This window comes from Dendrobates tinctorius, unplaced genomic scaffold (genome assembly GCF_039654945.1).
Source record: "Dendrobates tinctorius isolate UK_male_01 unplaced genomic scaffold, ASM3965494v1 ptg000108l, whole genome shotgun sequence".
Lineage (NCBI taxonomy): Eukaryota > Metazoa > Chordata > Amphibia > Anura > Dendrobatidae > Dendrobates > Dendrobates tinctorius.
This window is the reverse complement of record NW_027361776.1, coordinates 9,992,987-10,020,252: the sequence shown is the minus strand read 5'-3', so window position 1 is coordinate 10,020,252 and position 27,266 is coordinate 9,992,987. Positions and strand designations below refer to the sequence as shown.

The window sequence follows — 27,266 nt, the reverse complement described above, 5'->3', positions numbered from 1 at the left end:
AGCATCTCAAGGGCCAGTAGTTTGGCAATGCCGGCATTCAGAGCCAGTGCTCGGGGATGGTTTGCCGAGTATGGCCGCTTTTTCTCCCATGCCTGTGCTACCGATTGCTGGTGAGTGGCCTGGGAGTGTGCTGATGACTGCGAACGTGGTTCACTGGGTGGAATTTCACTGGGTCTCTGGACAACAGTGGCAGTGGTTCTTCCATGGCGTTCCAGTGAGGAAGCCGAACCAGCTGTGTGTGAGCTGGAGGAAGAGGCCCCAACACGAGCTGAAGAGGTGGTAGGTGCTGCTGAAGGTTGGCCTACATCTTCAGTGTGTCTGTGTAACTCCACCTTGTGCTTGGTACGCACATGTTTCCACATATTTGTGGTATTGAGGTTGGTCACATTTTTCCCTCGTTTCACTTTCTGATGACACAGCTTGCATTTGACAAAGCAAATGTCATCTGCAACTGTGTCAAAAAAAGACCACGCACTGCAAGTCCTGGGAGTGCCCGTTTTGTGTTTTGGAAGAGGATTGCTCCTCACGGGTGCCAAAGTGGAGGCTACAGGCAACCAAGTCTGCCCCCGCCCTCTCCCTCATCTTTTGGCCGTTCGGGGAATCTCTTCCTCAGAGCTGCTCCCACCACCTTCCTGTGGCTGACGCCATGATGGGTCAAGGACCTCATCATCTCCACTCCCCTCTTCAAGCACCGGCTGGTCCTGGGTTGTCTCGCCAGCACCGTACGCACCAGAAATTGGCAACTGAGTCTCATCATCATCAGATGAGCACTGAGGTGTGCTGACAATAGGCACTGGCCCACCCGCCTCTTCAGATTCAGAGGGACAAAGCAGTTGCGCATCACTGCATACTAACTCTTCTTCACGCTCTAGAATGCTGCTTGGCTGGCCACCTCTTTCCAAGCCAACAGATTCTGAGAACAGAAGTAAAGATTGAGATGGCTCCTGTCCAGGGCTCTCAGACTGCCTGGGCAATTTGGCAGGTGGTGAAGAGACAGATGGTTGCTCTTCAGTGCTCTGGCCTTGGGAGGATGCGGAAGTCATTGAAGTGGATGCTTTAGCTGCCATCCATCCGACAACGGCTTCAATTTGTTCGTCACGCAGCAGTGGGGTACGGCGAGGTCCTACAAAGCTGGGCATGAAGGACTGTTGCCTGGTAAAAGTGGGGGATGCCGGGTCACTGGTGGCCGCAGCAGACACCGAATCCCCACGTCCTCTCCCTGCTGAATCCCCCCGTCCTCTCCCTGCTGAAACTCCACGGCCATGACCACGTGCCTTACTCCCTGCCTTCTTCATCTTGGTAGACTGATAAAGATAGGCAGAAAAGTAAAAAAGGGGTGGCTTAGTGTTCTTATTCCTGAACACCTGCTAACCAGTATAAGAAACACTAATTTGGCTAAGAGTGTGTGTATTACACTTTAATATGATCTAATGTGGCCTAGACAACTGTAAAGTGGAGTGTTTGGTGAACTTTATTTCCTTTTTTTTGGGGGGGGGGAAAAGAAAAGGATGTGACCAAAGTTTGAAAGCTATAGTATCACAAACTTTTTGGAGCGATTACAATGCAGGAAGCTAACCTACAATGCAATTGATGAGGCTCCAAAAAATAGGGTGATACTAGTCTGGCTGGCCCTGAAGGGCACAAGTCAGCAAAAAGGCTCCTCTATCTAATCCTATATAGTGTTTGCAACCAACCAATGACAATGGATGCGGTTGGAAGCACACTAATATAGGAGCAAAAATCTGGCTAAATTAGCTGCAAAAAAAGGACTATGTATGAGGCAGTGATGCACGCTGAGCGGACTACAGCTAGCGGTGGCTGTAGAACACACTGCAACGTGAGCTGCACTCACACACACAGAGACCTATCAGACAGCCAAAAACAGTGCAGAGAAATGGGCTATAGCACTGAAAGGCTGCTGAAAGGCTCCGCTGTCCACTCCTTTAGTGTTTGCAACCAACGTATATGGATACATATGGAAGCACACTATACAGGAGAAAAAAAAAGCAGCAATAAAAGAAAAATGTGTATGAGGCAGAGACACACGCTGGGCGGCCTACAAGCAGACGTACCTGCAGGACACACTACACAGCGTGGGTCTGCACTCACACAGCCCTTGCAGACAGCTGTGAACACTGCTGCTAGGCAAAAGAAAGCTACAGTGGTGGTTTATGTAGCCTGGATAAAGCACAATATTGTTTTTAGAATCGCTATTTCTAACTGTCCCTCACAGTCTTCAACAGCAGCCTGTCCCTAACTGAATTCACAGCAGAGTGACCAGAAATGGCGGCTGCAGCGGTTTTTATAGTGCATCATGACATCATTTCAGCAGCCAATCACAGCCATGCCAGTAGTTAACATGCCTAATGCCTAACAGGATGTGCCCACACTTCTGAGGATCCCCATTGGTTGAATCAAATCGAGCGGGCTCCTAGCATTATGGGAACTTCCGATTCCGGTATTCGATATGAAAAAAGTATCGGGACTAGAGTTGAGCGATACCAGCCGATACTTGAAAATATCGGATCGGAATGGATCGGCCGATCTTAAAAAAAAGTATCGGTATCGCCGATTCCGATACCGGGAACCAATGCAAGTCAATGGGGCCAAAATATCGGAATTAAAAAAAACCCTTTCTTTCCTTGTAGGTTAATTCTACATGAAGAAAAACAACTAAGAATAATGTAGAATGTATTGTGGGAGGTGGAGGAGACATTAAAGCCATAGAGGTTTAGCCCAATCAAATGGAATAGCAGGAATTAAACTTTTTTTTTTAAAGATGTTAGGAGTTACAAAGATATTGACTATGTTAGCCTCATTTATATTTTGCCAGACATGTATGTCTTCTTCTTCTACTTCCTTTTTTTACATTCTTCTTCTTCTTCTTCTACTTCCTTTTTTTACATTCTTCTTCTTCTTCTTCTACTTCCTTTTTTTACATTCTTCTTCTTATTCCTTTTTTTACATTCTTCTTCTTCTTCTTCTACTTCCTTTTTTTACATTCTTCTTCTTCTTCTTCTTCTTCTTCTTCTTCTTCTTCTTCTTCCTTTTCTTACATTCTTCATATTCTTCTTATTCAACAATTATTATTCTACATATTCAGCTTCTTCATCTTCTTCCTATTCTTCTTCATCATATTCTTGTTTGTGTCAGGCATTCCTGTAGTTGTTATCTAGAAAAGTTAGAAGTTTACACCTTCCGTTCTGCCTGTCACAAAAGATTTACAACAGGATTTGTCCGCGTTCAGTTTGGCCTGCAGAAGCAGGCCTTTTCCAGGGGCACCACGAGGAGGAACGGACTCACCCCCATACACTGCTTAGTCTTCTTCTGCTTATAAATAAGATAATATCATTTGCTCAGAGTATTAGTCTTATGCTTAATGTTCTTCTGCTTTGTTTTTTTTATGCTTCTTTGTCTTCTCTCTCTTGTTGTTCTGCATCTTGGTGGTTGTCTTCCTGTTCTTTGTCCTCTTGAACCAGCTGACGGTACTGGCACCCGGAGGGGCAGCAGAAGGAACAAGAGCCAATGGCACTACCGAGGACCAGCTGACGGTGCTGGAACCCGGTTACTAAGCAGGAGGTACCTGTGCTACAAAGCACTACCAAGGACCAGCAGACGTTGCCGGAACTCGGATACCGAGATGGAGGCACCTAGGCCAAACGCTCTGACGAGAACCAGCTGACGGTGCTGGAACCCGGAGGGGTAGCATAAGCTGCAAGAGCAAATGGAAATAGCGAGGACCAGCTGACAGTGCTGGCACCCGGAGGGGCAGCAGAAGGAATAAGAGCCAATGGCACAACCGAGGACCAGCTGACGGTGCTGGAACCCGGTTACTAAGCAGGAGGTACCTGTGCTACAAAGCACTACCAAGGACCAGCAGACGTTGCCGGAACTCGGATACCGAGATGGAGGCACCTAGGCCAAAGGCTCTGACGAGAACCAGCTGACGGTGCTGGAACCCGGAGGGGTAGCATAAGCTGCAAGAGCAAATGGAAATAGCGAGGACCAGCTGACAGTGCTGGCACCCGGAGGGGCAGCAGAAGGAATAAGAGCCAATGGCACAACCGAGGACCAGCTGACGGTGCTGGAACCCGGTTACTAAGCAGGAGGTACCTGTGCTACAAAGCACTACCAAGGACCAGCAGACGTTGCTGGAACTCGGATACCGAGATGGAGGCACCTAGGCCAAAGGCTCTGATGAGAACCAGCTGACGGTGCTGGAACCCGGAGGGGTATCAGAAGTTACCCCTGAAAAGCAAAGTTGGCATGCCGCAAGCTGGCCGCAGTTACCGAATCACACAGTCCTACAGGGGGTGCTTGTCCTACTGGCACTATGGAACAAACCTTTCTTACCAGAACCCGCAGTCCACATAGGAAGCACCTAAACTGCTGGCACCCTAGCCTCGGCTAACCCAACCGCAACACGACATGGCAACTTGGGGTGGCAAACTGACATTGACACTTCCCGGAAACAGCAGGCAGGGCTGGAACCAAGCTGGGCAGGAGGGAGTACCCGTGCCAAAGTCAGTTATGAGCAGCAACTGGCGATGTTGGAGCCCAGGACAAGCACTTAGCAGGCTGAGGCCTGATGTGCTGTCAATTGGGAGGCAGCAGGACAGATTGCCATCAAAACAGCAGGGGAACAGCTGACGTTACTGAACCCCACAAACACAGGAGCTAGTGTTTTACTCTGTGAAGACGGCACTTCCGAGCAACAACTGGCTGTGTTGAAGCCCAGGGACAAGCACGGAGCAGGCTTAGGCTGCATTGAAGAAATTTTAAGATCGGTTGTAGACTACTAATTTGAACCAAGCTCCACTTAGGCCTGTGGATTCACTGATTTTCGTATTTCCCCTGTCCTCCAACCCCGCCAGTTACAGCTCCGAAGTGGCGTCTGCACAATCCACACTTGTTCCTGTGTTACAGGTGTTCAGTCCGGTCAGTTAATCCCCTGATGTGTGTCCGGCAATGTCGCCTGCTCTGTCCACATTCCGATAATGGGAATGTGGACAGAGCAGGCGACATTGCCGGACACACATCAGGGGATTAACTGATCGGACTGAACACCTGTAACACAGGAACAAGTGTGGATTGTGCAGACGCCACTTCGGAGCTGTAACTGGCAGGGTTGGAGGACAGGGGAAATACGAGAGACAGTGGAGCCACAGGCCTAATTGGAGCACGGTTAAAAATCAGTAGTGGTACGACTGTGTAGGCAGCAGGAGACTTTGCCATCCACACAGCAGGGGATCAGCTGACATTACTGAACCCCACTGAGACACAGGAGCAAGTATCTCTTTCCGTGTGGACGGCACTTCCGAACTACAACTGGCTGTGTTGAAGCCCAGGAAATAGGAGGGTGTAGGCAGAGGCCTACTGTATTTTGAATGAGTTTACAGCAGGAGAGACTGCCATCCACACAGCAGGGGATCAGCTGACGTTACTGAACCCCACTGAGACACGGGAGCAAGTATCTCTTTCCGTGTGGACGGCACTTCCGAACTACAACTGGCTGTGTTGAAGCCCAGGAAATAGGAGGGTGTAGGCAGAGGCCTACTGAATTTTGAATGAGGTGACAGCAGGAGAGACTGCCATCCACACAGCAGGGGATCAGCTGACGTTACTGAACCCCACTGAGACACGGGAGCAAGTGTCTCTTTCCGTGTGGACGGCACTTCCGAACTACAACTGGCTGTGTTGAAGCCCAGGAAATAGGAGGGTGTAGGCAGAGGCCTACTGAATTTTGAATGAGGTGACAGCAGGAGAGACTGCCATCCACACAGCAGGGGATCAGCTGACGTTACTGAACCCCACTGAGACACGGGAGCAAGTATCTCTTTCCGTGTGGACGGCACTTCCGAACTACAACTGGCTGTGTTGAAGCCCAGGAAATAGGAGGGTGTAGGCAGAGGCCTACTGAATTTTGAATGAGGTGACAGCAGGAGAGACTGCCATCCACACAGCAGGGGATCAGCTGACGTTACTGAACCCCACTGAGACACGGGAGCAAGTGTCTCTTTCCGTGTGGACGGCACTTCCGAACTACAACTGGCTGTGTTGAAGCCCAGGAAATAGGAGGGTGTAGGCAGAGGCCTACTGTATTTTGAATGAGTTTACAGCAGGAGAGACTGCCATCCACACAGCAGGGGATCAGCTGACGTTACTGAACCCCACTGAGACACGGGAGCAAGTATCTCTTTCCGTGTGGACGGCACTTCCGAACTACAACTGGCTGTGTTGAAGCCCAGGAAATAGGAGGGTGTAGGCAGAGGCCTACTGAATTTTGAATGAGGTGACAGCAGGAGAGACTGCCATCCACACAGCAGGGGATCAGCTGACGTTACTGAACCCCACTGAGACACGGGAGCAAGTGTCTCTTTCCGTGTGGACGGCACTTCCGAACTACAACTGGCTGTGTTGAAGCCCAGGAAATAGGAGGGTGTAGGCAGAGGCCTACTGAATTTTGAATGAGGTGACAGCAGGAGAGACTGCCATCCACACAGCAGGGGATCAGCTGACGTTACTGAACCCCACTGAGACACGGGAGCAAGTGTCTCTTTCCGTGTGGACGGCACTTCCGAACTACAACTGGCTGTGTTGAAGCCCAGGAAATAGGAGGGTGTAGGCAGAGGCCTACTGTCTTTGTAATGCGGAGACAGCAGGAGAGACTGCCATCTCCACAGCAGGGGAACAGCTGGCAGTGCTGAACCCCACTAACACTTGAACGAACGTGTTTGGTTCTGTGGAGACGACACTTCTGAACACCAACTGACGCTGTTGGAGCCCAGGATTAGGCGAGGAGCAGGCTGGGGCCTACTGGATTTTGGCAGGTGAATGCAGCAGGAGACTTGCCATCTCCACAGCAGGGGAACAGCTGGCAGTGCTGAACCCCACTAACACTTGAACGAACGTGTTTGGCTCTGTGGAGACGACACTTCTGAACACCAACTGACGCTGTTGGAGCCCAGGATTAGGCGAGGAGCAGGCTGGGGCCTACTGGATTTTGGCAGGTGAAGGCAGCAGGAGACTTGCCATCTCCACAGCAGGGGAACAGCTGGCAGTGCTGAACCCCACTAACACTTGAACGAACGTGTTTGGTTCTGTGGAGACGACACTTCTGAACACCAACTGACGCTGTTGGAGCCCAGGATTAGGCGAGGAGCAGGCTGGGGCCTACTGGATTTTGGCAGGTGAATGCAGCAGGAGACTTGCCATCTCCACAGCAGGGGAACAGCTGGCAGTGCTGAACCCCACTAACACTTGAACGAACGTGTTTGGCTCTGTGGAGACGACACTTCTGAACACCAACTGACGCTGTTGGAGCCCAGGATTAGGCGAGGAGCAGGCTGGGGCCTACTGGATTTTGGCAGGTGAAGGCAGCAGGAGACTTGCCATCTCCACAGCAGGGGAACAGCTGGCAGTGCTGAACCCCACTAACACTTGAACGAATGTGTTTGGCTCTGTGGAGACGACACTTCTGAACACCAACTGACGCTGTTGGAGCCCAGGATTAGGCGAGGAGCAGGCTGGGGCCTACTGGATTTTGGCAGGTGAATGCAGCAGGAGACTTGCCATCTCCACAGCAGGGGAACAGCTGGCAGTGCTGAACCCCACTAACACTTGAACGAATGTGTTTGGCTCTGTGGAGACGACACTTCTGAACACCAACTGACGCTGTTGGTGCCCAGGATTACGCATGCCGCATGCAGAGGCCAATGGGCAGCGGTTTTTATGGAGGTTGTGGACTACTACTGATTCTAACCATGCTCCACTTAGGCCTCTGGCTCCACTGTCTCTACTATTTACCCTGGCCTCCAACCCCGCCAGCTACATCTCTGAAGTGGCGTCAGCACAATCTACACTTGTTCCTGTGTTACTGGTGCTCAGTCCCATCAGTTGATCCCCTGATGTTTGTCCGGCAAGTTCGCCAGCTCTGTCCTCATTCCCACTACTGGTTATGGGAATGTGGACAGAGCAGGAGACCTTGCCGGACACACATCAGGGGATAAACTGATGGGACTGAGCCACAGGAACACAGGAACAAGTGTAGATTGTGCTGACGCCACTTCAGAGATGTAGATGGCGGGGTTGGAGGTCAGGGGAAATAGTAGAGACAGTGGAGCCAGAGACCTAAGTTGGGCACGGTTAAAAATCAGTAGTGGTTTGAATGTTGATGGAGCTGGTGACTCTGCCGTCCACACAGCAGGGGATCAGCTGGCATTACTGAACCCCAGTAACACAGGAGCTAGTGTGTTTCTCTGTGCAGACGACACATCTGAGCGACAACTGGCTGTGTTGAAGCACAGGGATTATAGTTCAGGTGGTAGAAAAATGAACACACCAGCAGACCTGGATACAGTTGCCAACCACTAATTTAGTCTGTAAGAGGAATGGCAAAGTCTTTGGAGATCCAGGCCTTGTTCATTTTCAGAAAAGTCAGCCGGTCAACATTATCGGAAGATAGTCGCGTGCGACGGTCTGTTAGTACACCACCTGCGGCACTAAAGACACGTTCCGATAATACACTGGCAGCAGGGCAAGCCAGCACCTCCAATGCATACTGGCTAAGCTCTGGCCATGTATCCAGCTTAGAGACCCAAAACTTGAAGGGGGAAGAGCCATCTGGGAGTACAGCGACAGGGCAAGACATGTAGTCTGACACCATCTGACGGAAGCGTTGCCTCCTGCTGACTCGAGGCGTCGCTGATGGTGTAGACAATTGTGGTGGACACACAAAACTTTGCCACATTTGGGCCATAGTGGTCTTGCCTTGTGCTGCGGCACTGCCTCTGCTCCCTCTTTGTGCAGAGTTTCCTCCACTGCCTCGACGCACAGAGCTGCTTTGTAAAGCACTTGCAACAATGCTGTCGGGTGGAATGGAAAACATTATGGACTGCACCAGTGACTCTTCGTACTCCCGCATTTTACGCTCCCGGTTCAACGTTGGTATGAGCCTTTGTACGCTGTCCCGGTAGCGAGGATCTAGGAGGGTGTACACCCAATAATCAGCCGAGACGAGAATGTGGGCGATGCGGCGGTCGTTTCTCAGGCACTGCAGCATGAAATCAACCATGTGCTGCAGACTCCCAACTGCCAAAGAACCGCTGTCCCCTGTTTGAGGCGTGACCTCGACCTGCTCTGCATCACCCCACCCTCGCTGTACATACTGAGTAGAGGTTTGTGTACCTCCCTCCTCTGGAGAGATGTCTTCCTCCTCCATCGACTCCTCCTCATCCTCCTCACAAAGTGTCCCCTGCCTAGGCCTTTGTGAGGAAACACGTAGCGCAGACTGTCCAGAAGCAGATGGCATTTGGGACTCCTCATCCTCCACCTCTTCTGAAACCTCATCCCTTAGTGCTTGCAGTGTTTGTTGAAGCAGGCAGATAAGGGGGACAGTCATGCTGACTAGTGCATCATCTGCACTCGCCATCCGCGTGGATTCATCGAAGGCACGCAAAACGAGGCAGATGTCCTTCATAGAGGCCCACTCAATGGTGCTGAAGTGTGAACGGCGCACAGTGCGACTTGTTTGCGCCTGATGCAGCTGGTACTCCATGACTGCTGCCTGCTGCTCACACAACCGCTCCAACATATGTAACGTTGAATTCCACCGGGTGGGTAGGTCACATATGATGCGATGTTCTGGAAGGCCAAATCGTCGCTGCAGAGCAGCGAGGCGCGATCTTGCCGTGCTGGAACGTCGCAAGTGAGCGCACTCTATGCGGACCTTGTGCAACAGTGCATCAAGATCCGGATAGTCCCTCAGAAAGCTCTGCACGACCAAGTTAAGAACATGTGCCAGACATGGGATGTGTGTGAGGTTGCCTAGGCCAAGAGCTGCCACCAGATTTCGGCCATTGTCACACACTACCAAGCCCGGCTGGAGATTCGCTGGCCCAAACCACACATCGCTCTCCAGCTTGATAGCATTCCAGAGCTCCTGCGCTGTGTGGCTTCGATTCCCCAAAGAAATTAATTTGAGTACAGCCTGTTGACGTTTGGCCACGGCTGTGCTCATATCGGTCGTAACAGGCTCCTGCTCTGCTGTTTCTGAGGAACTTGAGTAGGAGGAGGAGTCTATGTGTACAGACTGGAGTCCTGCAATCCGTGGCGTTGGAAGAACACGTACAGCGCCACTCTCCAGATCCGTACCCGGCTCCACAACATTGACCCAGTGGGCAGTGAGGGAAAGGTATCGTCCCTGTCCATGGTTACTGGTCCACGCATCGGTGGTCAGGTGGACCTTGCTACTAACGGCGTTTAGTAGCGCATGTTTTATTTTGCCCTCAACATGTTTCTGCAGGGCAGGGACGGCTCGCCTGCTGAAATAAAAGCGGCTGGGCACGTTGTATTGGGGGACTGCCAATGCCATTAAGTCCCGGAAGGTGTCAGTGTCCACCAGCCTGAATGACAGCATTTCAACTGCCAGAAGTTTGGCAATGCCAGCATTCAGAGACTGTGCTCTGGGATGGTTTGCCGAGTAAGGGCGCCTTTTATCCCATGCCTGTGCTACCGATGGCTGTGATGGATGGGAACGTGCTGTTATGGGTGGAATCTGACAGGGTCTCCGGACAACAGTGGCAGAGGTTCTTCCTTGGCGATCCTGTGAGGAAGCCGAACCAGCAGTGTGTGAGCTGGAGGAAGAGGGCCCAACACGAACTGAAGAGGTGGTAGGTGGTGCTGTACGTTGGCCTACGTCTTGAGGGTGTCTCTGCAACTCCAACTCGTGCTTGGTGCGCACATGTTTCCACATATTTGTGGTATTGAGGTTGCTGACATTTCTCCCTCTTTTGACTCTCTGATGACACAGCTTGCATTTGACAAAGCAAATGTCATCTGCAACTGTGTCAAAAAAGGACCACGCACTGCAACTCTTGTGAGCGCCCGGTTTGCCTTTGGAAGGAGGAATGCTCCTAACGGGTGCCGAAGTGGAGGGTACAGGCAACCAAGTCTTCCCCCTCCCTCTGCCTCCTGTTTTGGCCGGTAGGGGAATCTCTTCCTCCGAGCTGCTCCCACCACCTTCCTGTTGCTCACGCCATGATGGGTCAAGGACCTCATCATCTTCCCTCCCCTCTTCAAACAGCTGCTTCTCCGGGGTTGTCTCGCCAGCACCGTACGCACCAGAAAGTGGCAACTGAGTCTCGTCATCATCTGATGCGTACTGAGGTGTGCTGACCATAGGCACTGGCCCACTCGCCTCTTCAGATTCAGAGGGACAAAGAAGTTGCGCATCACTGCATACTCCCTCTTCTTCACATTCAGGAATGCTGCTTGGCTGGCCCCCTCTTTCCAAGCCAACAGATTCCGAGAACAGAAGTAGAGATTGTGATGGCTCCTGTCCATGTCTCTCTGACTGCCTGGGCACTTTGGCAGGTGGTGAAGAGACAGATGGTTGCTCTTCGGTGCTCTGACCCTGAGAGGATGCGGAAGTAATTGAAGTCGATGCGTTAGCTGCCATCCATCCGACAACGGCTTCAATTTGTTCCTCCCGCAGCAGTGGGGTACGTTGAGGTCCTACAAAGCTGCGCATAAAGGACTGTTGCCTGCTAAAACTGGGGGATGCTGATCCACTGGTGCCCGCAGCAGGCCCAGAATCCCCACGTCCTCTACCTGTAGAATCCCCACGTCCTCTCCCTGCAGAATCCCCACGTCCTCTCCCTGCTGAAACTCCACGCCCACGCCCACGCCCCCGCGCCTTACTCCCTGCCTTCTTCATCTTGCAAGACTGCTTAAGATAGGCAAAAAAGGACAAAGGGGGGCCTTAGTGTGCTTATTCCTGAACAGCTGGTTACAGGTACAAGAAACACTAATTTTATGAAGTGTGTGTGTGTGGACTAGACTTTAATAGGAGCTGATGTGGCCTACACAAGTTCAAAATGTAGTGTTTGGTGAACTTTTTATGTGGTTTCTTTGTTTGAAACAAACTCAAAGTATGAGAACAAAGAATTGAAACTGATAGTATCACCAACTTTTTGGAGCTATTACAATGCAGGCAGGTAACCTACAATGCAAAAGATGAGGCTCCAAAAAAATTGGGTAATACTAATCTGGCTGCGCCGGCAGGGCACAAGCCAGAAAAAAAGGCTCCTCTATCTACTCCTATATAGTGTTTGCAACCAACCAATGTTGATGGATACGGATGGATGCACACTAATAGGAGAAGAAAAAATGAGCTGCACTCAGAGACAAATATGTGTGAGGCAGTGACGCACGTTGAGCGTCCTACAACCAGACGTAGCTGCAGGACACTCTACTCAGCGTGAGCTGCACTCACACACAGTCAGAGACCTCTCAGACAGCCGTCAACAGTGCAGCTAAGTGGGCACTGGCACTGACAGGCTGCAGAAAGGCTCCGCTGTGTACTCCTATATAGTGTTTGCAACCACCGTAGATGGAGACGGATGGATGCACACTAATAGAAGAAAAAATGAGCTGCACTCAAATAAAAATATGTGTGAGGCAGTGACGCACGCTGAGCGTCCTACAGCCAGACGTAGCTGCAGGACACACTACTCAGCGTGAGCTGCACTCACACACAGTCAGAGACCTCTCAGACAGCCGTGAACAGTGCAGCAAAGTGGACACTAGCACTGAAAGGCTGCAGAAAGGCTCCGCTGTCTACTACTAGTGTTTGCAACCAACGTATATGGATACGGATGGAAGCACACTAGATTGAAATTATTTAAAAAATGCAGCTCAAAAAATAAAAGATGTATGAGGCAGCAGTGATCACACTGGGTGGCCTACAGCCTGACGTGGCTGCAGGACCCACTCCACAGCGTGAGCTGCACTCACACAGCCCTTGCAGACAGCTGTGAAAACAGCGCTGCTAGGGAAAAGCAAGCTACAGTGGTGGTTTATGTAGCCTGGATAAAGCACAATATTGTTTTTAGAATCGCTATTTCTAACTGTCCCTCACAGTCTTCTACAGCAGCCTGTCCCTAACTGAATTCACAGCAGAGTGACCAGAAATGGCGGCTGCGGTGGCTTTTATAGTGCATCATGACATCATTTCGGCAGCCAATCACAGCCATGCCAATAGTTAACATGCCTACATGCCTAACAGGATGTGCCCACACTTCGGAGGATTCCCATTGGCTTAATCAAAGCAAGCAGGCTCATAGCATGATGGGAACTTCCTATTCCGATTCCGATCCCGGAATCCGATATGAAAAAAGTATCGGAATTAAGTATCGGAATTCCGATACCGCTGATATCGGCCGATACCCGATACTTGCGGTATCGGAATGCTCAACACTAATCGGGACTAAGTATCGGAATTCCGATACAGCTAATATCGGCCGATACCCGATACTTGCGGTATCGGAATGCTCAACACTACTTCTGATAAAATGTATTAAAGAGCTGCAGGGGAATTACATATTTATCTAAATTCATTCAGCTATTATAATTCACCAAAGCAACAGTTAAATGACAAATTCAGCCTGTGCAAGCAAAATAATTACTTTTTCCTGTTATTGACAAAATTAACAATTTGTCTGCTCTAGAAATTGGGGTAAGGCTGTTAGAGCAACATTTGCAGGTAGTGCGGCTGTAGGCATCAAGTATATAAGAATAGATTTGGTTGCATTTGCTTGTTAATACTTTGTTGATTAATTCACATTTGTGGCTTTGACACAAATATTGTGCTATTAATGGTGCTTTGAAAAATATGTGCCAAAACTGTGACTGAATAGTTATGTGTATCTATAACTTCAATTTACTCTGGGCTCACACTTGGCTTGTTATTGTGGCATGACATTTCAGCTCAGGCATGTGTGGGTATCAGCTTAAAAAATGGCATAAATGAATGCTTTTGGACTGCCCATAAAATGTGAATATGACTGTTTTATAATGTCACTGCATAGTAGCAGTTCCATGTAGTGGGGAGCCTGCTGTCAGGCACAGTCAAGCTTTCTATAGAGAAGGCACAATCAGTTTATTGCCATCTCTGCCTGCTTTATTGTTTCATACACAACACTAAATAAGCACTCTGCATGCAGAAATACAAAATGGCTATGGCGCATCCTCCTCATGACTGAACAGTCATGTGATCACTGGGTGTAAGGAGGGAGCACCCAACAATCATTATTTTTTTAATTTATGGGGGCACATTATGTGAAACAAATTAAAAATAAATGAACAAGTTAAAAGTGTATTTTCTAGTCCTTTTTGGTAAACATTGTTCAAAAACAGAGTATTTCCTTTATCTTCCCACTGATATTGCCTGATATAGACAAAATATAACAAATGAAAGCAAAAAATGACATAAAAGTTAAGCCACATGCATGACAAAAATTCTTCAAAAATCATTTGAATATCAAAATCAGAAAAAAAAATACATCTCATTAAACGCATTGCGTGTGGCAGCGGGAGACCAACAATCAGTGTGCTCCCAGCGCTGTAAGCTGTAAGCAGGTGCTGGGAGCTGGTATCTAAGGTAAATATCAGGTAACTAAGGGAGCACGTCACTTAGAATCATAGAATCATAGAATCGTAGAGTTTAGAAGGGACCTCCTGGGCCATCTGGTCCAACCCCCTGCTCAAAGCAGGATTCGCTAAATCATCCCAGTCAGATGTCTGTCCAGCCTCTGTTTGAAGACTTCCATTGAAGGATAACTCACCACTTCTCGTGGCAGCCTGTTCCACTCATTGATCACTCTAACTGTCAAAAAGTTTTTTCTAATATCTAATCTGTGTCTCCTCCCATTCAGTTTCATCCCATTGCTTCTAGTCTTTCCTTGTGCAAATGAGAATAAAGTTGATCCTTCTACAATGTGACAGCCCTTTAGATATTTGTAGACAGCTATTAAGTCTCCTCTCAGTCTTCTCTTTTGCAAACTAAACATTCCCAATTTCTGCAACCTTTCCTCATAAGACAGGGTTTGCAGACCGTTCACCATTCTGGTCGCTCTTTTCTGAACTTGCTCCAGTTTGTTGATGTCTTTTTTAAAATGTGGTGCCCAAAACTGGACACAATATTCCAGATGAGGTCTGACCAAAGAGGAGTAGAGGGAAATAATGACTTCACGTGATCTAGACTGTATGCTTCTGTTAATACATCCTAGAATTGCATTTGCCTTTTTTGCTGCTGCATCACACTGTTGACTCATATTCAGTCTGTGATCTATTAGTATACCCAAGTCTTTTTCACATGTGCTGTCACTTAGCCCTATTCCTCCCATTCTATATATGCTTTTTTCATTTTTATTGCCCAGATGTAGTACTTTGCATTTCTCCCTGTTAAAAACCATTCTGTTAGTTGCTGCCCACTTCTCCAGTTTATTTAAATCTTTTTGAATCCTTTCTCTCTCTTCTCTAGTATTAGCTATCCTTCCTAGCTTTGTGTCATCAGCAAATTTAATCAGTTTACCCTCAATTCCTTCATCTAAATCGTTGATAAAGATGTTGAACAATACAGGGCCCAGGACAGAGCCCTGTGGTACCCCACTTGAGACATTCTTCCAACTGGATGTGCAGCCATTTACGACCACTCTTTGGGTCCGATCACTAAGCCAGTTATGAATCCACCTAACAGTTGCCTTGTCCATTCCATACTCAGTCATTTTTTCAATAAGGATTGTATGAGAGACTTTGTCAAATGCTTTGCTGAAGTCAAGATATACTATATCTACAGCATTTCCTTGATCCACCCAATCAGTGATACCGTCATAGAAGGAAATTAAGTTTGTCTGACATGACTTATTAGTTACAAACCCATGCTGACTCTGTTTAATCACTTCATTCTTATCCAGGTATTGACATACATGTTGTTTAATAATTTGTTCAAAGATCTTTCCTGGTATAGAAGTCAGACTCACCGGCCTATAGTTGCCTGGGTCCACCTTCTTCCCCTTTTTGAAGATAGGAACAACATTTGCTCTTCTCCAGTCTTCTGGCACTTCTCCTGTTCTCCAAGAATTTTCAAAGATTATGGAGAGGGGTTCAAAAATTTCTTCTGCTATCTCCTTCAGTACTCTGGGGTGTAATTCATCTGGACCTGGAGACTTGAATTCATTTAGGTTAGCTAAGTGTTTCCTCACTATCTTTCTGTTTATAGATATCCTGGATTCTTCTATTCCCTTAATAGGACAGTGAATAACAGTTGATGTTACATTTCCTTTCTGATAGAAAACAGATGCAAAATAGGAATTTAAAAGTTCAGCCTTCTCAACATCCTGTCTTACCATTTCATCATTTTCATCCTGTAAAAATCCTATAGCATCTTTGACTTTTCTTTTACATTTGACATATCCCCAAAATCCTTTATTATTGCTTTAGATAATCTGATTTGTGCCCTGCAGGTTCTGCAGACAGCATTATATTCTTCTTTAGATATGCCTCCCTCTTTCCATTTTATAAACATTTTTTTCTTCCTTTTTAGCATGTGCTTAAGTTCTGTGTTCATCCATCCTGGTTTCCTTAAATGCTTCCTATTCTTCCCTCTTTTCGGAATTGTTAACAACTGTGCTTTGAGAATTTCATTTTTCAAGATTTCCCATCCTTCCTGGACATTTTTGTCTTTAAGGATATCCAGCCATTGGATCCCTCCAATTCTCTTTCTGAATCCCTTAAAATCTGCCTTTCTGAAATCTAACCTTGACATCTGAGTCTTCACAGGTCTTCCGCCTCTAGTTATCCAAAATTCTAAAATAGCATGGTCGCTACCTCCTAGGGTCCCAGCCACTTTTACCTCCTCAACCATTTCCTCCCTGTTTATAAGGATTAGATCCAAGGTAGCAGTTCCCCTTGTTTTCTCCCTTACCTTTTGGAAGATAAAGTTGTTAGCAAGAGAGGATAAGAATTTCCTTGACCTGTTAGTTTTGCCTGAGAGAGATTCCCAACAAATGTCTGGATAGTTGAAATCTCCCATGACAACTATGTCATATTTTTTGGAGAACTTGGCGATTTGATGCATAAAGAGTTCATCCATATCTTCAGCTTGCACAGGCGGACTGTAGTAAATGCCTACAATGGTGTCCTTTCCATTGTTCTGTCCTTGTATTCTTACCCAAACAGTTTCCACAGAACTCCCAGTCTCTGAAGCTTCAATCTCTGTGCAGATATACGCGTTTCTAACATACAATGCGACACCCCCTCCTCGTTTATCAAGTCTGTTTCTTGCAAATAAGTTGTATCCTTCTAGTCTTGTATTCCAATCATGTGTATCGTCCCACCAAGTTTCAGTGATTCCAATGACATCATATTTCTTTTCCTGTGTTAGTAGTTCCAATTCTCCTTGTTTGTTGCCCATGCTTTGTGCATTAGTATAGAAACATTTTAGTTTGTGATTGGTTTCACTTTCTCCAATATTTTTATTAATTAGATTCTTTCGTCTTTGTTCTTCCTTTCCACTTCTAATAGCAGAGTTCTCAATAGCATTTGTCAGGTGTAATGCTTTTTCTGGTCTTTTGCTTCCCTTCCCATGTTGTTCTAGTTTAAAGCTCTCCTTACAAGTGTAGCAAGGCGACTTCCAAATACATGCTTTCCAGTCTTCGTAAGGTGCACCCCATCTCTAGCAAGTAGTCCATCGTATAAGTAGTTCACTCCGTGATCCAGAAATCCAAATCGTTGCTGACGGCACCATCGACGTAGCCAGTTGTTCACCTGCAGAATCTTATTCCACCTCCTTGTTCCATGGCCATCCACTGGGAGGATGGAAGAGAAGACCACCTGCGCTCCCAGTTCTTTCACTTTCTTGCCTAAGTCTTCAAAGTCTCTGCAGATGGTTTCCAGGTCGTTTCTTGCGGTGTCATTTGTCCCCACATGTAGTAGCAGGAATGGGTAGTCATCTGTAGGTCTGAAGAGTCCTGATATCCTGTCAGACACATCTTTAATTTTTGCACCTGGAAGACAGCACATTTCTCTTGAAGTTATATCCGGTCTGCAGATAGCGGCCTCTGTTCCTCTCAACAGGGAATCCCCCATGACCACCACTCTCCGTTTCTTCTTCACAACATTTTTCTTTCTCCATCCAGGAGGACTCTGAAGGCGTACAAGGTTGCTGTTTGTTGGCAAAGTCTTATCCTGATGTATTTCTTCATCGTTTTCCTGCGTGAGAGCCTGGTACTGGTTTCTGAGCAGTATGGGTGCTGACTGCCTCCTGATCCTTCTGCTTCTCTGGGTCACATGTCTCCATTCCTCTGTTTCTTCAGGTGCACTTCGAATTTCTTCTCTTTCTGTAACATGAAGAGATAATTCTGCTCTGTCCAAGAACTCTTCACCTTCCTTAATGATCTTCAACGTAGCTAACCTCTCTTTGAGATTTTGCAACTTTTCCTCCAACAGGGACACAAGCTTGCATTTGTGGCATGTGAAGTTTGGCTTTTCCACTGGTAAATCTGTGAACATGTAGCAAGAAATGCAGCTCACCAAATGGCTCCTGGCCTCTTCCATCTTGAGATTTCTTAAAAACGATGAAAGATGAGCCAAAATTCCGATTTCCTCTTTTCAGCTGCAACGGCCAAAACCCAGTGATCGTTGAGCTCGTGGAGACTCTTCACTTATCCCAGAAGGCACTGGGAATATGCAAATGATCTCCTCAAGACTCTTCCCCTGGTTTTCCGATTTCCTCTTTTCAGCTGCAACGGCCAAAACCCAGTGATCGTTGAGCTCGTGGAGACTCTTCACTTATCCCAGAAGGCACTGGGAATATGCAAATGATCTCCTCAAGACTCTTCCCCTGGTTTTCCGATTTCCTCTTTTCAGCTGCAACGGCCAAAACCCAGTGATCGTTGAGCTCGTGGAGACTCTTCACTTATCCCAGAAGGCACTGGGAATATGCAAATGATCTCCTCAAGACTCTTCCCCTGGTTTTCCGATTTCCTCTTTTCAGCTGCAATGGCCAAAACCCAGTGATCGTTGAGCTCGTGGAGACTCTTCACTTATCCCAGAAGGCACTGGGAATATGCAAATGATCTCCTCAAGACTCTTCCCCTGGTTTTCCGATTTCCTCTTTTCAGCTGCAATGGCCAAAACCCAGTGATCGTTGAGCTCGTGGAGACTCTTCACTTATCCCAGAAGGCACTGGGAATATGCAAATCATCTCCTCAAGACTCTTCCCCTGGTTTTTTTAGCTTCCTGCTGTGTATCTTGGATACCTGCGTCCTCGATGGTCCTGATCGCTAGTGAGTCTGCCTGTTTGACAGCTCACCAGCGATCATGTAGCGATGCACCAGCGATCCTGACAAGGTCGTATCGTTGTCGTGATCGCTGGTGCATCTTTTAGTGTTACGGGGCCTTAAGTCTCTCAGTGCTACATCTTATCTTCATCTGCTTCATTACTCTGTGTCTCCTAATCAATGGAGGGGTTGGCATTGCTGCTCTGAACACACATACAATTAAATAAACAATTTTCTTCTTTTCTGTTCTCCCCAAGAATCAAACTCACAACCTGTATCAATACATGCTGCATTTAAAGCTATGATCCACAGCCTACACTGACAAGGATGCAAGTATATTCTATGCTTAAAGATGCATTGCAGGCTCTGAATCGACAGGCAGATTAATACTAGTACAGCAAGATAAATTGTGTATAGCAGTGCTTTTCTATGTACCTGAATTTTAAAGGGAAAATAAAAGTTAGATTTTTTCTTCCTATAAAATTACTAAAAAATAATGAAAAACAATCACAAAAATGGTATATTTCCCTTCTCTCCTCGAAATATTGTCTACTTGGGAATCTCACCTACAACCTGTAGTATTGCAGCACACATTTGTTTCCTGAATAAGATATCTTCCCACACTGCGCCACTGAATATAGACATGCACCCACAATTAATATATAACACTATGTAACACAATTTTTGCTCCTGGCTTCCAAGTGTAACATTTCAACTGCTTATGTTTAAAGACTATGGAAAAACGAATGCATTTAGCACAATCTTAGATTTTATGACAACAGGCCAGAAAAATTTTGTATTTATTGTGTCAAAAAAAGGAAATTATTATATACTCATTCATGCGGCTTGATAAAAAACACTTGCATGGTAAATAGGCAAAGACAGTCAGAAATGAATCAAAAAAGTGCAGAAATTAGTCGTTTTTCTAGATTTGCGAGTGTACTGCAAATTGCTTTCTCAAAGAATCCCCCAAATGTAGTCTTCCACCATGTTTTTGTTATACTGTCCTTAGTAATGACGTTCAAAGTCCACTATATCTTGATGAAAGTGCTCACCTTGCTCCTCTGAGTAAGCTCCCATGTTCTCCTTGAACTTGTCAAGATGAGCGTCAAGGATATGGATTTTGAGAGACATTCTGAACTAATTGCACATAGATTTCAGCCTTGTGATTACCCAGGAAGCCATGAACCACTGCAATGAAACTGCTCCAAGCCACTTTCTCCGTCCTGTTCAGCAGCTTGGTGAACTTGTCACATTCTATAATCTTCTTGATCTGCAGTCCGACGTAGATACCAACCTTTACCCTTGCCTCAGGTAGATTTGAAAAGAGATCTTGGAGGTACTTGAAAGCTGCTGACTCCTTGTCAAGAGCAGTGACAAATTGCTTGATGAGGCCTAACTTGATATACAGTGGTGGCATTAGCACCTTCAAAGGTTTTTCTGTCAATATAGCCATGTGAGGGCTTATTTTTTGCTGGACGAGTTGTACTTATGAACGACACCATTGGTTTTAGCATGTCGTGTACTAGAAAACGGTAAAAAATTCCAAGTGCGGTGAAATTGAAAAAAAAGTGCAATCCCACATTTGTTTTTTGTTTGCTTTTTTTGCTGGGTTCACTAAATGCTAAAACCTACCTGCCATCATGATTCATCAGATCATTATGAGTTCATAGAGACCAAATATGTCTAGGTTCTCTTTTATCTACAGTAAGTGGTGAAAAAAATTCCAAACTTTGCTAAAAAAGAATAAATAAAAATCTGTCATGTTCCGAGACTTGTAGCGTCTCTATTTTTCATGATCTCGGGTTGGGTGAGGGCTTATTTTTTGTGTGCCGAGCTGTCATTTTTAGTGTTACCACATTTGTGCAGATATATTCTTTTGGTTGCCTGTTATTGCATTATAATGCAATGTCACGTCGACCAAAAACACATAATTCTGGCATTTTGACTTTTTTCGGCGCTATGCCATTGAGCGATCAGGTTAATCCTTTTTTATTAATAGATCCGGCGATTCTGAACGCGACAATACCAAATATATGTATGCTTGATATTTTTTATTGTTTTATTTTGAATGGGGCGAAAGATCTGAACTTTCAGGGTTTTTTTATTTTTTTCATATTTTTAAAAATATCCTTTTTTACTTTTGGAATGTTTCAATAGTCTCCATGAGAGGCTAGAAGCTGCCATAGCTCGATCAGCTCTGCTACATAGAGGCAATGCTCAGATCGCCTCTATGTAGCAGAATTACAGTCTTGCTATGAGCGCTGACCACAGGGTGGCGCTCATAGCAATCTGGCATCAGCAACCATAGAGGTCTCAAGGAAACCTCTGGTTGTTATGCCGATGCATCAATCACTTACGATCACGTGACAGGGTCAGCGGTGCACATATTTCTGGCCCGGTAGCCAGAAGCGCTTGTTAAATGCAGCTGTCAGCATTTGACAGCGGCATTTAACTACTTAATAGGTACAAGTGGATCGCAATTTCACTTGCGCCTATTGCGGGCACATGTCAGCTGTTCAAAACAGCTGACATGTCCCAGCTTTAATGCGAGCTCACTGCCGGAGCACTTATCAAAGCGGGGAATACTGGCTGCGAGCCAGTAAGTGGTTAAACTGTACTAGATCTAAATCATTGAAATTCTACAAAATAAAGCACTGCTATCTAAACGAGCAGCAATTGTTCACCTTACCTTCAATATTCGAATGTGAAATGAGGTGCTCAGGACTTATCTTGATCCCCGACAGGCATGCCGAAATATACCTTGTAGGCCTCGCACATCATGTGATATCCTTTCACGGAATACTTTCTCACTCTTGTCTTTATAAATTGTCCACACACATAGCAAAATGCATCTGCTGGGTGCAAACAACCTCTTGATGCCATCTAAAACAAATAATTGCTCTTTAACTACGATTCATTATTGTCTTACTCAGCAATTACATAAACCGAAATGATGGTTCAAGTCACCTGTGCTTTTATACTTGTATGACTACTATTGAACAGTCCGAGAACGTTCTAGAAAATTCTAAAAGTTTCTAGAAACTTCTAGATAATTCTGGAAAATTGTAGAAACTTCTGCACAATTCTAGCAGTTCAACAATATTCTAGAAGACTACTCAGTATTGAATACGAATCGAGAATTTCAAAATTTTATTGTTTTGATCACAAAAGCAAAGTTTTTTTGGAATAACAACTATTTTCTATTTGTTTTAGGAATAACGGGTTAGGAAAACACTTTTTGGACCCAGGAGCAAAAAATAAATAAAAATTTGTTACATTGTGTAATTAGCCACTTTTCCTCCCTCCCAATAAATATATAAATTGTACTCTTTCCCCAAATTCATTACTAGTCACTCTCCTGCATCATTAATGCTCTGCCAATGTGCACATCCTGCTCCCCTGATTCATTATAATTACATGCCTCTCCAATTCATTATATTTAAATGCTTCACCCCCCCAATTCATTATAATTTCCTCTCTCCCATTTTTCACCCTTAAAGGGAGCCTGATTGGTCCCCCATGCCCTCCAACCACCATTTGTACATTTGTGCTTTATAAATACCATGCTGAACAAGCCCTTTATCCTGTATGAAACATTAAGGCTATGTGACCACATATGCAGAAAATTTCTGCTTCAGAAACGGACTCCTTACCAGAAAACGCACGTTTTTTTCCTCGCTTTTTTACTTAAAAACCACGCGTTTGATGCGTTTTTTCCACACGTCTTCTGGACTCATAGGAAATAGCTAAAAATGCGGACTTTTCCACAAAATTAATGAGCATGCTGCGTTTTTAAGCGTTTCCTATGCGGAAAAAAACGCATCCATTGGCACAAAAAGGCCAAAATACATTAAAATGAATGGGATGCTTATTTTAAGGATTTTTGAAGCAGTTTGACCCAGAAAAACGCTTCAAAAATGCTTAAAAACTCTTATGTGGGCACACAGCCTTACAGATATTTAAAAAAAAAATGTTTTTAAAGTCCATTATTAAAATGCAAGTAATCTTTTGACTAGTCAATGGAATGTTTGCATCCTCACACTAGTCATCCCCCTCTTCATGTTATAATGCCTCTGTTATTATGCATTCAAGCGGCTTTCTTCTAACACATCAGGGGACAGCCCTGGGTGATGATGTTATCGTTACCCACACCTCATAGAACAGGTGACAGGAGCTCTCCTGGAGCTCAGCTGCCATTATAAATTGAAAAGCTTCAGGAAATCTTCCTGCCAGGGATATGCATTGCCGATTGTGCACAAAATATTATATTGAGACAATTTGGCCATGGGTCCCCTCAGGGCCTTGGGCTCACGGCATTAGGGTGTGTGCACATGCTGCGGATTGGTCTGCAGATTGGGCCTCCGGTGGGCCCCACCCCCAGCCCCAGCTCCTGTCTCCTTCTTTAGTCCCTGCCCTGCGAAATGTGCACTGGCAGCAGCAAGTAAGCTATGCAAATGATGTACATTTGTGGCAAAAAGTATTGACACCCCTGAAATTCTGTCAGATAATACTCAGTTTCTTCCTGAAAATGATTGCAAACACAAATTCTTTGGTATTATTATCTTCATTTAATTTGTCTTAAATGAAAAAACACAAAAGAGAATGAAGCAAAAAGCAAAACATTGATCATTTCACACAAAACTCCAAAAATAGGCCAGACAAAAGTATTGGCACCCTCAGCCTAATACTTGGTTGCACAACCTTTAGCCAAAATAACCGCGACCAACCGCTTACGGTAACCATCAATGAGTTTCTTACAATGCTCTGCTGGAATTTTAGACCATTCTTCTTTGGCAAACTGCTCCAGGTCCCTGATATTTGAAGGGTGCCTTCTCCAAACTACCATTTTTAGATCTCTCCACCGGTGTTCTATGGGATTCAGGTCTGGACTCATTGCTGGCCACCTTAGAAGTCTCCAGTGCTTTCTCTCAAACCATTTTCTAGTGCTTTTTGAAGTGTGTTTTGGGTCATTGTCCTGCTGGAAGACCCATGACCTCTGAGGGAGACCCAGCTTTCTCACACTGGGCAATACATTATGCTGCAAAATTTGTTGGTAGTCTTCTGACTTCATAATGCCATGCACACGGTCAAGCAGTCAAGTGCCAGAGGCAGCAAAGCAACCCCAAAACATCAGGGAACCTCCGCCATGTTTGACTGTAGGGACCGTGTTCTTTTCTTTGAATGCCTCTTTTTTTCTCCTGTAAACTCTATGTTGAAGCCTTTGCCCAAAAAGCTCTACTTTTGTCTCATCTGACCAGAGAACATACTTCCAAAACATTTTAGGCTTTTTCAGGTAAGTTTTGGCAAACTCCAGCCTGGCTTTTTTATGTCTTGGGGTAAGAAGTGGGGTCTTCATGGGTCTCCTACCATACAGTCCCTTTTCATTCAGATGCCGACGGATAGTACAGGTTGACACTGTTGTACCCTCGGACTGCAGGGCAGCTTGAACTTGTTTGGATGTTAGTCGAGGTTCTTCTTCCCGGTGCTTCTTGTCTGAGACAGCCCAGCTGGATGACACCATCGTTCAGCATGCTGTCTCAGACGCAAAGCTGCCAGCGAGGAAGAGGCTGTCGGGATGTGCTGCTGCTGTGGTGCGGTGAGCTGTGCTGTGTGCCTGGGTGTGTGTATGTGGTGCGGTGCTTTGTGTGTGAGTGTGAGAGAGTGATGCTGTGTATGTGGTGCTGTGCAGTGTGTGTGTGAAAAAGGGGTGCTGGGGAAGGACAATGATGGGGGAGGCAATGATAGAGGTGATGGGCAATGATGGTGATGGGGGAGGCAATGATGGAGGTGATGGGCAATGATGGCGATGGGGGAGGCAATGATGGAGGTGATAGACAATGATGGTGGTGGGGGAGGCAATGATGGAGGTGATGGACAATGATGGTGGTGGGGGAGGCAATGATGGAGGTGATGGGCAATGATTGTGGGTGGAGGCAATGATGGAGGTGATGGGCAATGATGGTGGGTGGAGGCAATGGCGGAGGTGATGGGCAATGATGGTGGTGGGGGAGGCAATAATGGAGGTGATGGGCAATGATGGTGGTGGGGGAGGCAATGATGGAGGTGATGGGCAATGACAGTGGGTGGAGGCAATGGCGGAGGTGATGGGCAATGATGTGGTGGGGGAGGCAATAATGAAGGTGATGGGCAAAGATGGTGTTAGACTGGCAGAACGCACCAAATAATAAAAATGATAATGAGGTGCGTTTGCAGCCTGGGGTCCACCTGCTGCTCAGTAATGGCGGAGTGCAAACTAAACACCGGCAGTTAACCACTGACCCGGTGTATACAGGAGCAAACTCTATTACAAAATTACAAATATAGCGCTCAAGTGTGCACAGTGCCGCTCTGGCAGATGCCAGTAATCGCCCAGGGCTGGGTTAAGAAAGCGCACAACTTGTGCACGGTGCTACACTGGCAGTTGCTAACACTCGACGCGGTATGATAGTGCCCTGGACAGATAGGCACCATCGGATGCTAGCACATGCTGATGACTGGGTGCACGGTGGCAAATGCAATGCCACTGGTAGGTGCTGACTCTAACTCCTATTCCCTGAACCCAAGCACAACCAGAGGGAGGGGATCATAATGAGTCAGTTGCAGTATCAAGCATCCGTCATCATCCACACCATAAGCCACAAGAGTCTACAGTAGCGCATGGCCAAGCGGCCATGCGATGCTTTTATAGTGGTGTCTGTTATGAATGGGTCACCGAGGAGGATAGCAGGACCAGGCTAGGCCACCAGAAAACCAGAGAGGTTGGTAACTAAGCAGATTGCAGACCCCTGATCCTATCCACACAACTAGCAGTAGCCGTGGAGTGTACCTACGGTGTACCTACGATGCCCTAGACGCCTCAGCACAGCCGGAGAGCTAATTCAGCCTAAAGCAAGAAAGGTGAAGTCTAAACTGCCCCGGAGCAGACCCCAAAGGAATAGATAGCCCTCAAACATATATTGTCGGTCAGACAAGATGAAAACACAAATGCAGGCAGAAAAATAGACTGAGCAAATGATGGGGCCCAGACTGACTAGACAGGACTGGAAAGGAAAGACACTGTCTGCAATCATGCAAAAAACCCTGAAAAATCCAACACGTCTGATGCTCTTTTTTGACATTTCACACAACTTCCCCCCCACTATATCAGCACTCTGGTATATACTGAAAGCAAAGCAAAAGGAGGCCAATAAAACAGGAGACAGAACAAACGGACACAAGCAGCAACATATGGGCGGTGATCCAGCACAGACCCAGCCGGAGCAAACTGACCCGCACAAAGCAGAGATAGACAAAACCAGATCAAATGCAAAAAGATTAGCAAATAAACCACTTAGCTGAACCATACAGGAACAAAGCAGGATACATCATTATCATCATTATCAGTTGTCAAGCCTCTGTCAATCTGACCAGCTCCACTACCTCCAGTAACCACCAGAGGGAGCCCAGAAAGAGAGCTCGCAGCACCTCTGTCAATCTGACCAGCTCCACTACCTTCAGTAACCACCAGAGGGAGCCCAGAAAGGGAATTCACAACAGGCGTCCTTCCGGGACCTTCCCAGTGGACCAATTCGAGCAGGAACGGGACCTGCACATGTGACCTCCGACCTCCAATGAGAGGTCGTCCCATGGGCATGCTCAGTAAGTAAAAGACAGGACTTAGTCCCAGAATCATCCTGGAAGATGGCAGCTGCATTACAAAGACCAAAGGGCATGACCAGATACTCATAATGACCATCCCTGATGTTAAATGCCATCTTCCATTCGTCCCTTTCATGGATGCATATCAGGTTATAGGCCCCCTGCAGATCTAATTTGGTGAAAACTCTTGCTCCCCGTAATCTGTCAAACAGTTCCGATATCAGGGGCAGGGGATACTTGTTCTTAAAGGTGATAGCGCTAAGACTAGAGTTGAGCGAAACGGGTCGAAAAATTTCAAAAGTCGCCGACTTTTGGCAAAGTCGGGTTTCATGAAACGAAACCCGACCCTAGGATGAGGTCGGCCACGAGGTCGGCAACTTACGCGCCAAAGTCGCGTTTCGAAAGTTTGTTTTGTGCTCTTTTTCAGCCAATCAGGATCCACGGACACTGTGAGCAACGTGATGACATAGGCAGGGGTCACCACCATCTTTCAGAAGGGCATGC

At 46.5% G+C, this 27,266-nt stretch overlaps 1 protein-coding gene across 1 annotated transcript in view; it reads left to right on the top strand.

Moving 5' to 3' along the window:
* Positions 1–27,266, top strand: part of TENM2 (teneurin transmembrane protein 2) — a 6,300,157-nt gene that overhangs the window by 1,334,762 nt on the left and 4,938,129 nt on the right. The gene's annotated exons all lie outside the window — the stretch shown is intronic.